The 13586-nt window shown below is 33.8% G+C and overlaps 1 non-coding gene and 1 pseudogene across 1 annotated transcript; one reads left to right on the plus strand and one right to left on the minus strand.

Annotated features, from left to right (window-relative positions):
• The first annotated feature begins 691 nt into the window (after positions 1 to 691).
• On the plus strand, positions 692 to 799 carry LOC123238400. Its single transcript, XR_006505588.1, has one exon. It is a non-coding gene; the product is annotated as a U6 spliceosomal RNA (small nuclear RNA).
• Positions 800 to 11882: 11083 nt separating this feature from the next.
• LOC123233963 lies at positions 11883 to 12774 on the minus strand (annotated as a pseudogene).
• Positions 12775 to 13586: the final 812 nt, after the last annotated feature.

A 13586-nucleotide genomic window follows, 5' to 3' on the forward strand; every position in this document is an offset into this window, starting at 1 on the left:
ATGCGCCATACAAGCCTGCATGGCCAAAGAGAGCAACTTCCTCTAGCACATATACTCCTTGTGATACTTTCCCCAAGATATTTCTAATTGGAAAACCCTTACTGAGAAGGTGAACTTAGAAATTCCAACTCCTCCCTCATTACTTTATCATAGGAAAAGGTGGGTCTTAAGGACACTAAGAAACTCCTTTCTCTTACCTGACATGACTGCCTAGCACATGGATGCTAGAACTTGCTTACTTAATCTTTCAGATAAATCAAGTGACTGCTCAGCCCTGACCAAAATCTTGCCATCCTCAACAAAGATCTCAACAAAAAGGAGCAGCCAAACCAGTTTCAAAGCCTGGGGAAGAAACTGTTTATAACTTCAGCTTAGAATTAGACTGGGCTTTTGGGGGCCAGAGGGAAGGAAAGAGAAAATTATTTCAAAAAATGTCCCAATAAAATATTAATTTTCCATATTATGAAGAAAAAATTAGCTGAGCCAAGAGAACATGATATACAGTAACAAATTTTTTTGAATAATAACTCTGAATGTCTACCTCCAGAAAAAGAAAAGACAGAAATATGCATGACATAGTTTTATATATACATAAACACACACATATATACATATTTGTTGAATTATGTCTTCTCTAGTATAAGGGGAAGAAATGCATACAAATTTTTATGTAATAAACTAACATGTTAATTTTTTAAAATTCAAGAGCAAATATATTAAAATTGGAAGGATACACCAAAGATCAGTATAGCTTCTGTGCAAGGATGATATGCAAATTTATGAAGTGCTCCATATTTTTAATGTGTTGCATGATACTACATGTGCAACCTGTATCAAATGATGTGCCTTCTTGGGGAGAAAGAATGGGTGAGGTGGGAATGGAGGGAAAGAATGAGGCAGATTTTGGGACATAACTAATGTAAGAATTTTTTTCTTTTAGATAAGCATATTTTAATTTATTACACATTTATAACAAATCATATGTGTTGTTACAATATTATCTTATATGTTATATTATGTTACATATAAAAAATTAAAAAGAAATGTTAAAACAAAAAAATAGATGAATGGACCTGGAAAGTATTGTTTGGACAATGCTGAGCCAAGGTAAAATGTAAAATGATTATTTAACAGTCTCACAAACTACATCATGTCTTGTTCTTTTAGGTATTAACTTCCTAAGTGATCATAACAATTATTATATATTTACTACATCCTGTTTTGAGTCTTTTGTCAATCTTTGTTTATGAATATTTGGGTTTAGATATTGTTGGCATTGAGTACATAACCATCCCAAATTCCTTTCATATTATATACACTGAACATTTTTTTACTTCCACACCTCTCAGTAGAGGCTAAGACTACCAAGAATCATTCCTTGCTTTGAATCAGGTCTCTCCTTGCCTTGGTCCAAAACAGTTAAGCATCTTTACTGAAGGGAAGCAAAGGGAAGCAAGGTTCCAGCAGTGGGTTAAATTTTTGGACATATTTTATCATTAATCATTTTTAGTTATAATTAGACATTTCACTAAATAGTGTTCCTGTTTTAAAGTTGTTTTACTTTACATTATTATCATATTACAAAGTCAGTTGATCATTGTACAATATTGCAGTTACTGTGTATAATGTTTTCCCAGTTCTACTTATTTCACTCTGAATCAATTCATGTAGATCTTTCTAGTATTTTCTGAAATCATCTTGTTCAACATTTCTTATAGCACAACAGTATCCCATCACCAACATATACTGCAATTTGTTCAGCCATTCCCCAGTTGATGGACATCTTGCCAGTTTCCATTTTTTTGCCACTACAAAAAGAGCTGCTATGAATATTTTTGTACAAGTAGGCCTTTTCCCCTTTTAAAAATTATTCCTTTAGGATACAAACCCAGTCAGTATTGCTATTATTGGTTTGCTCAATTTTATGGCCATTTGGGCATAGTTCACAACTCCTCCATCAAGGCATTAATGTCCCATTTTTGCCACATTCCCTCCAACATTTATCACTTTCCTTTACTACTATATTGACCAATCTGATAGTTGTGAAGTGGTACCTCAGAGATGTTTTAATTTGCATTTCTCTAATCAAAGGTGATTTAGAACATTTTTTTCACATAATTCTTGAAAGCTTCGATTTCTTCATCTGAAAAATGCTTGTCCATATCCTTTTCTTTTACTTAGTTCTCTATAGATTTGAGAAATTAGATCTTTATCAAAGAAATTTGTAGTAAAATTTATCCCCAATTTATTGTTTCCTTTCTAATCTTGGTTACATTGGCTTTGATTATACAAAAGTTTTTTAAAATTTAATATATAATCAAAATTATTTAGTTTATATCTTATGATACTCTTTATTGCTTGGTTGGTCATAAATTCCTCCCTTTTCCATTGATCTCCCAGGTAAACTATCGTATATTCCCCTGATTTATATATTTAAATCATATATCTATTTTGATCTTATCTTGGTATAGCATGGTCTATACTTAATTTCTGCCATACTATTTTCCAATTTTCCCAGTAGTTTTTGTTAAAAAGTCAGTCCTTATTCCAAAAGCTATAATCTTTGGGTTTATCGAACACTAGGTTGCTAAGGTTATTTACTCAGGAATATTGTGTATGAATCTATTCCATTGATCTACCATTCTATTTCTTAGCCAGTACCAGACTGTTTTGATGATTACTGCTTTACAGTACAGTTTGTGATCTAGGACTGCTAGGCAACCTTATTTCACATTAAATTCCTTGATATTCTTGACTTTTTGTTCTTTCAGATAAATTTTATTATTTTTCTAGTTCTATAAAATAATTATTTGGCTGTTTGATTGGTATGGCATGGCACTAAATAAGTAAATTAATTTATGTAACATTGTCATTTTTATTATATTAGCTCAGCCTATTCATGGGCAGTTAATTTTTTTCCAATTTTTTAGATCTGACTAAATTTGTGTGAAAAGTGTTTTATAATTATGTTCATATAGTTCCTGGGTTTGTTTTGGCAAGTAGATTCCCTAGTATTTTTTGTATTATCTAGAGTAATTTTACATGGAATTTCTCTTTCTCTCTCTTGCTGCAAATTTTATTGGTAATAAATATTATTAGTAGAAATGCTCATGATTTATGTGGATTTATTTCCTATCCAGAAATTTTACTAAATATTATTTCAACTAGTTTTTTAGTTTATTCTCTAGCATTCTCTAAGTATACCATCATATCATCTTGAAAGGTGATAGTTTAGTTTCCTCATTGCCTTCTTTAACTCCTTCAATTTCCTTTCCTTTTCTTATTGCTAAAGCTAGTATTTCTAATATTGTATTAATTAATAGTAGTGATAATGGGCAGCTTTGCTTCATTCCTAATCTTATTTGAAAGGCTTCTGATTTATCCCCATTGCAGATGATATTTGTTGATGGTTTTAGGTAGATAATATTTGTCATCTTAAGAAATTGCTGATTTATTCCTATACTTTCTAGTGTTTTAAATAAGAATGGGTGCTGTACTCTGTTGATGGTTTTTTCCTGTATCTATTGAAATAATCATGTGGTATCTGTTAGTTTTGTTATTGATATGGTCAACTATGCTGATAGTTTTCCTAATATTAAACCAGTCCTGTATTCCTGGAATAAATCCTACTGATCATAATAAATGATCCTTGTGATATATTGCTGCAATCTCCTGGCCAGTATTTTATTTAAATTTTTGCATCTATATTCATTAATAAAATTGATCTATAATTTTCTTTCTCTGTTTTTGCTCTTTCTGGCTTAGGTAACAGTGCCATATTTGTGTCATAAAAAGAATTTGATATGATTTCTTCTCTACCTATTTTCTCAAATAGTTTATATAGTATTGGGATTAATTGTTCTTTAAATGTTTGAAAGAATTCACTTGAAAATCTATTTGGCCCTGGGAATTTTTACTTAGAGAATTCATTGATGGTTTGTTCAATTTCTTTTTTCTGATATGGGATTATTTAAGTATTCTATTTCTTCTTTTGTTAATATGAGCAATATATACTTTTTTATTATTATTATTTATTTATGTATTTTTAAACCCTTGTACTTCGGTGTATTGTCTCATAGGTGGAAGATTGGTAAGGGTAGGCAATGGGGGTCAAGTGACTTGCCCAGGGTCACACAGCTGGGAAGTGGCCGAGGCTGGATTTGAACCTAGGACCTCCTGTCTCTAGGCCTGACTCTCACTCCACTGAGCTACCCAGCTGCCCCGCAATATATACTTTTGTAAACATTCATCCATTTTGCTTAGATTAGCAGATTTATTGACATATAATTGGGCAAAATAGCGCCTAATTATGGTTTTAATTTCTTCTTCATTGTTGATCAGTTCACCCTTTTTGTTTTTTTACATTGATTATTTGATTCTATTCTTTCCTTTTTTAAAACAAATTAATCAATGCTCTCTCTATTTTATTTTTTCATCTTATTTATGAGTTCAATGGTTCTCTTACTTTCAGCTTTATTAAATTCTCTTAATTTTTAAGACTTCCCGTAAATTTTGATAGGTTGTCTCCTCATTAATGAAATTAATAAGTGGTCATTAATAAGTTGTCTTATTAATAGGTTGCCATTCTTATTAATGAAATTGTTGATTGTTTCTATAGTTTGTTTTTTGATTTGTCCCCTTTTTTATCATTAGAATAATTAGTTTCCAATTAATTTTTATTTGTCTTTCCATGAAGTCTTATTATCATTTTTATTTCATTATAATCTGAAAGAACGCATTTATTATTTTTGCTTTTCTGCATTTTGTTGTTAAGTTTTTATGCCCTAATACATGGTCAGTTTTTGTGTAGGTGCCATGTACTCCTGAAAAGAAAATACATTCCTTTCTATTCCCATTCAATTTTCTCCAGAGATCTATTAATTCTAACTTTTCTAAAATTTCATTCACTTCCTTTACTTCTTTCTTATTTATTTTTTGGTTTGATTTATCTAGATGTAAAAGGGGGAAGTTGAGATTCCCCCCATTATTCATAGTTTCACTGTCTATTTCCTCCTGAAACATATTTAACATTTACTTTAAAAAATTGGAGGCTATTCCATTTGGAGCATATCTGTTTAGTATTGATATTACTTCATTATCTAGAGTACCTTTTAGCAAGATGTAATTTCTTTCTTTACTTCTTTTAATCAGATCTATTTTTGCTTCAGTATTTTCTGAGATCATGATTAATACTCCTGATTTTTTTCCTTCTAGTACTACACAATAAATTCTTCTCCAGTCCCTTACTTTTACTTTGTGTGTGTCTCCCTCAAATGTGTTTCTTTTAAACAACATATCATAAGATTCTGGTTTTTAATCTACTCTGCTATCCACTTACATTTTATGGGTGAGTTCATGCCATTCATTTTCACAATTATGATTACTCTTCATCTTATTTTCCCCTTTTGTTCCTTCTCTTTCTCCTTTCACCCTGTCCCTCCTCACAAATGTTTTGTTTCTAGTCACCACCACCCCTATTTTCCCCTCCCTTCTGTATCCCATTGTCTTATTCCCCTCCTATTTCTCTATAGGATAAGGTACAGTTGTTATTCCCTCTCTGAGCCAATTACCACCTTCCTTTTCTCCTCCACTATATTAGTTTTTCACACATTTTTGGTGAGATAATTTACCCCATTCCATCTCTCCCTTCCCTTTTCTCTCAGTGAAATCCTCTTTTTCACCCTCTGATTTTATTTTGTGCATATCATATCATCCTAATCAGCTTACTTCCACATCCTTTATGTATATTATTTCTAACTGCTCTAATACTGTTAATCACTGGAACTGCTGATGGCTTTCAGAGCTCAGAACACCGTGAGCTACCTTATGCTGGGACTCTGCTCTGACCTGAGGAATCTTGGGCAGAGTCTTTTGGTCTCACTGTGGGCTTGATCAGGATAGGCGAACTATGGACTGCCTTGCCCTGAGGCTTATAACTTCACCTTCAGTTTGGTTAGCGGCTATCTCTGGGCCTCACTCTGGGTTTACACAGGCCAGGCCCTTGCAGACTGCCTTGCAATAGGGTTCAGGTTCTCTCTGCAGTTTTGGACTAAGGTACCAGGCCTTGTTCTGGGCTTACACAAACCAGATGTACCTTGTACAACCTTGTGTTGGGGTTCAAGCCCTCACTGCCTGCTTGGACTGAGGCTCCAGACCTCACTCTAAGCTTACACAAACCAGATGTACCTCATACTGCCTTGTGCTAGAATTCAGGCTTGGGTTGGGACATGGAACTTTAAGATGTGTGTAGGGTTGCACTGCTGTTGACTTAGTCAGGGTCTCAGGATCTCAATGTTGTCTTGGGCCCATATTCAGAACCTGGAACAGTATATGGGGGGAGGAGGGCACTTTGCTGTTGGCTTTCCTGGGCATTCTTTGGTGTGTTGCCTCCTAAGGATTGTGCTCCCCTCTTACTCCAGTGAACTAGACCCTTTCTGCTTACCTTTCAAGTTATTCTCTGCAAGAAAGCTGATTTACTGCATCTTCTTGTTGGTTCTTTCACTCCAGTTTTTGTTTTAAGGTGTTATTTTAAAGTTAGTTGGAGAGGATTCTCATAATGGTTTGAGCTTTTCCTGCTTCTACTCTGCCATCTTGACTCCATCACTGGAAATTCTCTGTTTTGCTTTGGGTTTTTTTTATTATTATTATTCATGTACTCTATTCATTAGTTCATTTTCTCTTTTGTTGTTGAAAAGAGTCTTAATATATAAATCGTGTTCTATGGACAACTTTGCTTCCCAAATTTAGGCTATGTTGTTTCATTGTTTTAATTTTATTTGATAAAATTATATACAGTGTCAATGGTTTGTTCTTTTAATCACATATTTTTTGAGATTATACTAGTTTCTTTTTGGGTTTCAATTTTTTTTTCAAAAGCCCTTTATTGATTATAATCATCATTTCATTTTGATCAGTATAGAATATTGTAAATATTTCCTTCATTTATTTATTAGTATTTTATGCTCTGGCTCATGACAGGGTATATTTTGTAAATGTACCATTTAATGCTGAGAAATATTTTTTTTTCATTCCTATTCACTAATGACCTAAGGTCTATCATATCTAACTTTTCTAAAATTCTATTCCAGTCCATAACTTTGTTTCGCTTTTTGTTAAATTTGTCATGGTCTGAAAAAAGTCACATTGAAGGTCCCAAGTATTATGCTTTCATTATTTCTCCTCCTAGTTCAATTAGCTTTTGATATAAGTACTTCAATACTATCTATGTCTTTCAGAGTACACAAATGAAGTATTGATAGAATTTCATTATCCTCTCTATGGCAATGATTCTAAGATAATAGATTCATTCAGATCTAATATCTCTCTTAACCTCCAGTTTGGTTTGTTCAAGAGCTTTTCATCTTAAACTCATGCATTTTCATTTGAGTACTTTCCTTTTATAGATAATTTTTAATTTATCTGGCAAATGTTTTGTTTGTATATAGTTTTTTTGATGTTATCTCTTCTTTAGCCTATAAATTCCTTGAGAATAGAGACTTTGGCTGGGGAGAAGGGAGGGAGATTTGCTATTTATATCTTTACACAATACAGTGCCTGGTACTTAGTATGTGCTTCACAATGTTTGTAATTTGACATGAATCTATATTTAACTTTTTAATCACATTAATTTCTACTTTTGTATTATCTGAGATCATGATCAATTTTCTTGTTTTTTAATCTTCTGGGGTATAGTAAATCCTACTCCAGATCTTCATTTTAATTCTATGTACCTTTTTCTATTTCACATATTTTCCTACTAAGACTACATTTTGGATTCTATTATTCTCCTCCATTTAATAGGTAGCTACCCTTTTCACAGCAATTTAAGACTTTTAATTCCATCATTTTCTTTTAATTTTTCCTCTCTTTGCCCCTCTTCCCTTCTTTAAAAAATAATAAGATGAAGAAAGAAAAGAAATGACATCAGTAGTAGTAAAGAAAACTGTAGTGGTCTGATCCCACTTCTCTATAATTCCTCTATTCAGCTAGGCCAGACCATCACTTTATTTCTATTCTTTTAATATAATGGAATTGTAATTATATATGGATAATATAAAATCAATCCCCCAGACTTGATGTGTGTTTTCCCTATTACTTTTCCATCTCTGACTCTACCATCCTTCTTAAACCTGCTTTCCTTCCCTCTCTCTTTTTCTACCTATGTCTTATTTTCTGTTTGAAATGTCTTCACCTTTCTATTATGTGATACTGATTGTATTTATTTGGTATTTGAGCTCTTTCTTTGAGGCTGATAACAGTATTTTTTATTTAATCTGGAAGTTCTAGTATTTTTCTATATCATTCTTGTGTGTTTTCTATTTGAGGTTTCTTCCCTGTTAAATTTAAAGTATTTCTACACCAAACTCTCTCTGATGTTCAATGGAGACAAAGCCGAGCTGAGCTGCTGATGGAAAAATGGAAGTTTACATGATGATGAGTTTTCAAGTGATTATCCTAAGGAAAGTATGATTTTCCCTGGAGTCCAAACTGTCATGAGGAGGATTACTTAGTTATTATTTAGGAGACCTAGCAAGAAGGGCTTGAGAATTCCAAATGGAATAGGGAAGCAGGAAGTGTGGTCTCACTCTCTGAGACAGACTCCATGGTGTTTGGGACGAAGTTGTAACTGACCTTGGGAGACCTCAGAGGAAGTGGAGTTTGTACCCTGATTCCCTGGGATCCTGAATGAAGACAGACTTGTGGGAGATTTTGGTAGACTATTAATCCCAATCTGAGTTGCAGGCTAACTTGGGCTGGGTTAGCTCCCAGAATCTACCCACCTGAAAGAGTACAGCTAGTGGTTCTGGAGGAGCTGCAACATCGCTGGAGTGTGTCAGGACTCTGCTGTGAGGATACCCACTTCAGTCCCACTATTCTCTGGGCCCTGTCTTGTTTAGGTCTCAGTTGAGTGTAGATAAGTCCCTCCCCTGACCCTGTGGTTTGCCCTTAGTCTGGAAGTGTAGAAACCCCTATTCCCATCCTTTACCAGTTCCCTTAATTAAATTTGTTACAAACTCTTGTCATTTGCTTGCTAGTTTCCACAGGCCCCTTGTCTAGATGGTGCAGGGTGACAGTTGGGCCTAACTACTATAAATATGAAAAATAATAAAGGCTGGTATAAATATATATATATTAGTAATTTAATTAAAGCCATGTTGATAGATAAAGTTATTAGACCACGCGCTTGTAAGCATTCAAACTTGCCGCCTCCATTTTGTCTCCTGTCTCCTCCTCCGAGTCTGCTAGCCAAGAGAGAGAGCCTCCCTCCTAACCCAGGAGATTATAAACTCCTCTCTGCTTCGATGTAGGCCTCCCCACACCCAAAGAACCGGAAACGGAAACCCGTTGGGCCACGGGAAATGTAGTTTGATACATTTCCCAAATTTCACTTTTACACTACCACTTCTGTTAACAGACATTTTCCTTAGCAGTTAAACCCAGTCTCCCTAACTTGTTTAGTCTCCCCTACTGAATATTCCTGTCTCCTTCACACCCCTCTGGATCCACATATAGTATTTAAGTTAATTTCCCTGGTTTTCCCCATAAGAAATCCAAGTTGAGGTGTTTAATCAGAAAATTAATAATTAACAGCTTAATAGTGCTTGAAGTGTGATTATTATAATTTTTATTTATATGATTATTATAATAAAATTATAATAAGTTATAATTTTAAAACCATAAGATATAACTGAGAAATTTGTAGTAAGAATTTATTTCCAGAAAAGAGTATGAGTATGTAACCAGATTAATAATGTAGTCTGAGAATATTATTATATTTATAATATTTATAATACAATATTTATACATTATATTATATATAAATGTAGCAACATTTATATATAATATAACTATATTTATAATATTATATTATTACATATAATATAAATATATAATATTGTTATATTAATCACAATTATGTTAATATGTAAATATTATGTGTGTGATTATTTGATAATGTACTTTATATCAAACTAATTCATGTAATAGGTTCACCCAAAGGTCAAAAAGAACAGGAGCCCTTGGAAAGGGTCCCTGGAGGCCAGAGGTCCTCAAGGTCACAGGCCCTCAGAGGACTCTGAGTTATAGGCAGAAGCCCTGACAGAGCAGGGGCTGGGAATTTTCGGGATTTCTCAGAAAGAAGTGGAGGATGGGGACAGACATAAGTGTAAATATCACCAATGGTTTGATGTCGGGTGGTAGTTTCTTGAGACTGGATAGTAGTTTAAGGCTCATGTCTCCCTCAAAACACTTAGGAAGACGATAATTCGGGCAAAACTTTCAGGTGTCACTGTTATTTTTTTCTTCAAATTTTTCTTTATTTTATCCCAGTAACAAATTTACATGTAAGTTTCCCATGGTTAAATAATTCATGTTGCTCCCTTCCCTCTTCCCTTCCCCCTCCTAGAGTTCACAAGCAATTCCACTGGATTATACATGTATTATCGCTCAAAACATATTTTCACATATTCGTTTTTTGTAATAATCTTTTAAAACCAAAACCCCAAATCTTATACTCAAATAAACAAGTGATAAATCACATGTTTTCATCTGTATTTCTACTCCAGCAGTTCTTTCTCTAGACTGTGGATAGCATTCTTTTTCATAAGTCCCTCAGAATCCTTCTGGATCATTGTATTGCTGTTAGTAGTAAAGTCTATTACATTTGATTGTCCCACAATGTTTCAGTTACTGCTTATAATGTTCTCCCAGTTCTTCTCATTTCACTCTGCATCAATTCATGCAGATCTTTCCAATTCTTTCAGAAACCATCTGGATTATCATTCTTTATAGCACATTAGTATTCCATCACCATCATATACCACAATTTGTTCAGCCATTTCCCAATTGAGAGACACCCCCTGAGTTTCCAATTTTTTGCCACCACAAAAAAGCACCATCACCATTTTTTTCTTTGGGATACAAACCTAATACTAGTATTGCTGGATCAAAAGGCATGCATTCTTTTAAAGTCCTTTGGACTTAATTCCAAATTGCTTTCCAGAATGGTTGGATACAATTCACAACTCCACCAGCGATGCATTAGTGTCCCAATTTTGCAACATCTCCTCCAACATTTATTATTTTCCTTTACTGTCATATTGGCCAATCTGATAGGCTAGGTGTAAGGTGGTACCTTAGGGTTGTTTTGATTTGTATTTCTTTAATCAAGAGGGATTTAAAACATTTTTATGTGATTATTAATAGTTTTGATTTCTTGTCAGTTGAGGAATGACTAGGTTTCTTATAATTTGACATAGTTCTTTATATATTTGAGAACTTAGACTTTTATCAGAGAAATATGTTAAAAAAATTTTCCCAGTTTGTTGCTTCCCTTCTAATCTTCATTGCATTGGTTTTGTTTGTACAAAACCTTTTTAATATAGTCAAAATAATTCATTTTGCATCCTATAATGTTCTCTTTCTCTTGTTTGGTCTTAAATTCTTCCCTTCTCCATAGATCTGACAGGTAAACTATTCTACGTTCAACTAATTTACTTATAATATCATTCTTTATGTTTAAGTCATGTACCCATTTTGAACTTATCTTGGCATAAGGTGTGAGATATTGATCTAAACGTAGTTTTCGCCATACTATTTTCCAATTTTCCCAGCAGTTTTTGTCAAATAATGAGTTTTTATCCCAAAAAGCTGAGATCATTGGGTTGGGTGTCACTGTTAATGGGATAGTTACCAAGGAATTGATAAGGAGGCATTAGATACTTTCTACACCAGTTTTTCTTTCTTTCTTTTTTTTTACTTTAAACAATTTTATTACACAAAGGTTGTCTCATATTTGGATACTTTACTTTGTATACAATTTTAATTATCCTTCACTGCACAGAAAGGCTGCTTCTGAACTTTCCTTCTAGTGATGCCAAATGCTAAAATTCTAATTCAAGAGAATAGTAATAAAAATGTCTCACAAAATCTCTAAGTATGGTATCATAACCTATATCTGATGAACTCAGTAACATTTTCTCAACTATCAATGAACCTTCCACATTAATATTCTTAGCAATCAATGGTCATTGCAGGGATTTTCAGTGTCTTACTAATTATTTCTATTCTAATATTTTGATCTTCATTAGTTGGAGTTAAACAATTCTAAGGCCGAAATGCATTGAAGCAATGCAAAGCCACCTCCCAGAACTATAACTTCTTCAATGGCAGCACATGTAGCATTCAGTACATCAGTAACTCAGCCTTTCTTTTCATTCACTTCTATGTCACTTGTTCCACCAACCTTTATTACAGCTTCTCCATCAGAAAGTTTGGCCATCAGTAAGTTTTCTTTTTCATAGTCACCAGCAGTAACTTACTAACTGTTCAATGATTTCTTGAACATGCTTTTCATTGTGGGGTTTTTCACCTCTTTCTTTCAAAAGCATGTCACAATAATTTCTTTTGTCACAATAACTTCTCCAACTTTTTCAAAGTCATGAACTTGAATATCTTCAAGATTGAGAGTCAATCCCTCTTCTCCAAATACTATACCACCAATAGCAATATCCTTAAGCTGGTTCTTCCCATTATCACCAAAAGCCAGAGCTTTTATTGCAACAACCTGCAGTCCAACTTTTATCCTGTTCAAAATAACTGTACTTAATGATTCTCCATAAATATCTTCAGCAATTATGACTAAAGGCTTGTAGTGGGCATTTGCAATTTCAAGTACAGGTACAAGACACTGGAAATCTTCTATTTTTTACTTAAGAGAACATAGGCATCCAGGAATTCACATTTCTGAACTTTAGCTATATTAATAAAATAAGAAGAGAGCTAAATCAATTGTATAAAAAAATTAAGCCATTCCCCAACTGATAAATGGGCAAGGGACATGAATAGGCAATTTCCAGATAAAGAAATCAAAACTATCAATAAGCACATGAGAAAGTGTTCTAAATCTCTAATAATTAGAAAAATCCAAATCAAAACAACTCTGAGATATCACCTCACACCTAGCAGATTGGTTAAAATGACAATGGGGGAGAGTAATAAATGTTAGAGGTGATGTGGCAAAATTGGGACATTAATGCATTGCTGGTAGAGTTGTGAACTGATCCAACCATTCTGGATGGCAATTTGGAACTATGCCCAAAAAGCGCTAAAAGACTGCCTGCCCTTTGATCCAGCCATACCATTGTTGGGTTTGTACCCCCAAAGAGGTCATAGATAAAAAGACTTATACAAAAGTATTTATAGCTATGCTCTTTGTGGTGGCAAAAAACTGAAAAATGAGGGTATGCCCTTCTATTGGGGAATGGCTGAACAAATTGTGGTATATGCTGGTGATGGAATACTATTGTGCTCAAAGGAGGAATTCCATGTGAACTGGAATGACCTTCAGGAATTGATGCAGAATGAAAGGAGCAGAGCCAGAAGAACACTGTACACAGAAACCAATACACTTTGGTAAAATTGAATATAATGGACTTCTGTACTGGCAGCAATGCAATGACCCATGACAATTCTGAGGCATTTATGGAAAAGAACGCTACCTACATTCAGAGAAAGAACTACAGGAGAGGAAACACAGAAAAAAAAAAACAACTGCTTGAACACATGGGTTGATGCGGACATGATTG

The sequence above is a fragment of the Gracilinanus agilis genome, chromosome 2 (genome assembly GCF_016433145.1).
Source record: "Gracilinanus agilis isolate LMUSP501 chromosome 2, AgileGrace, whole genome shotgun sequence".
NCBI lineage: Eukaryota > Metazoa > Chordata > Mammalia > Didelphimorphia > Didelphidae > Gracilinanus > Gracilinanus agilis.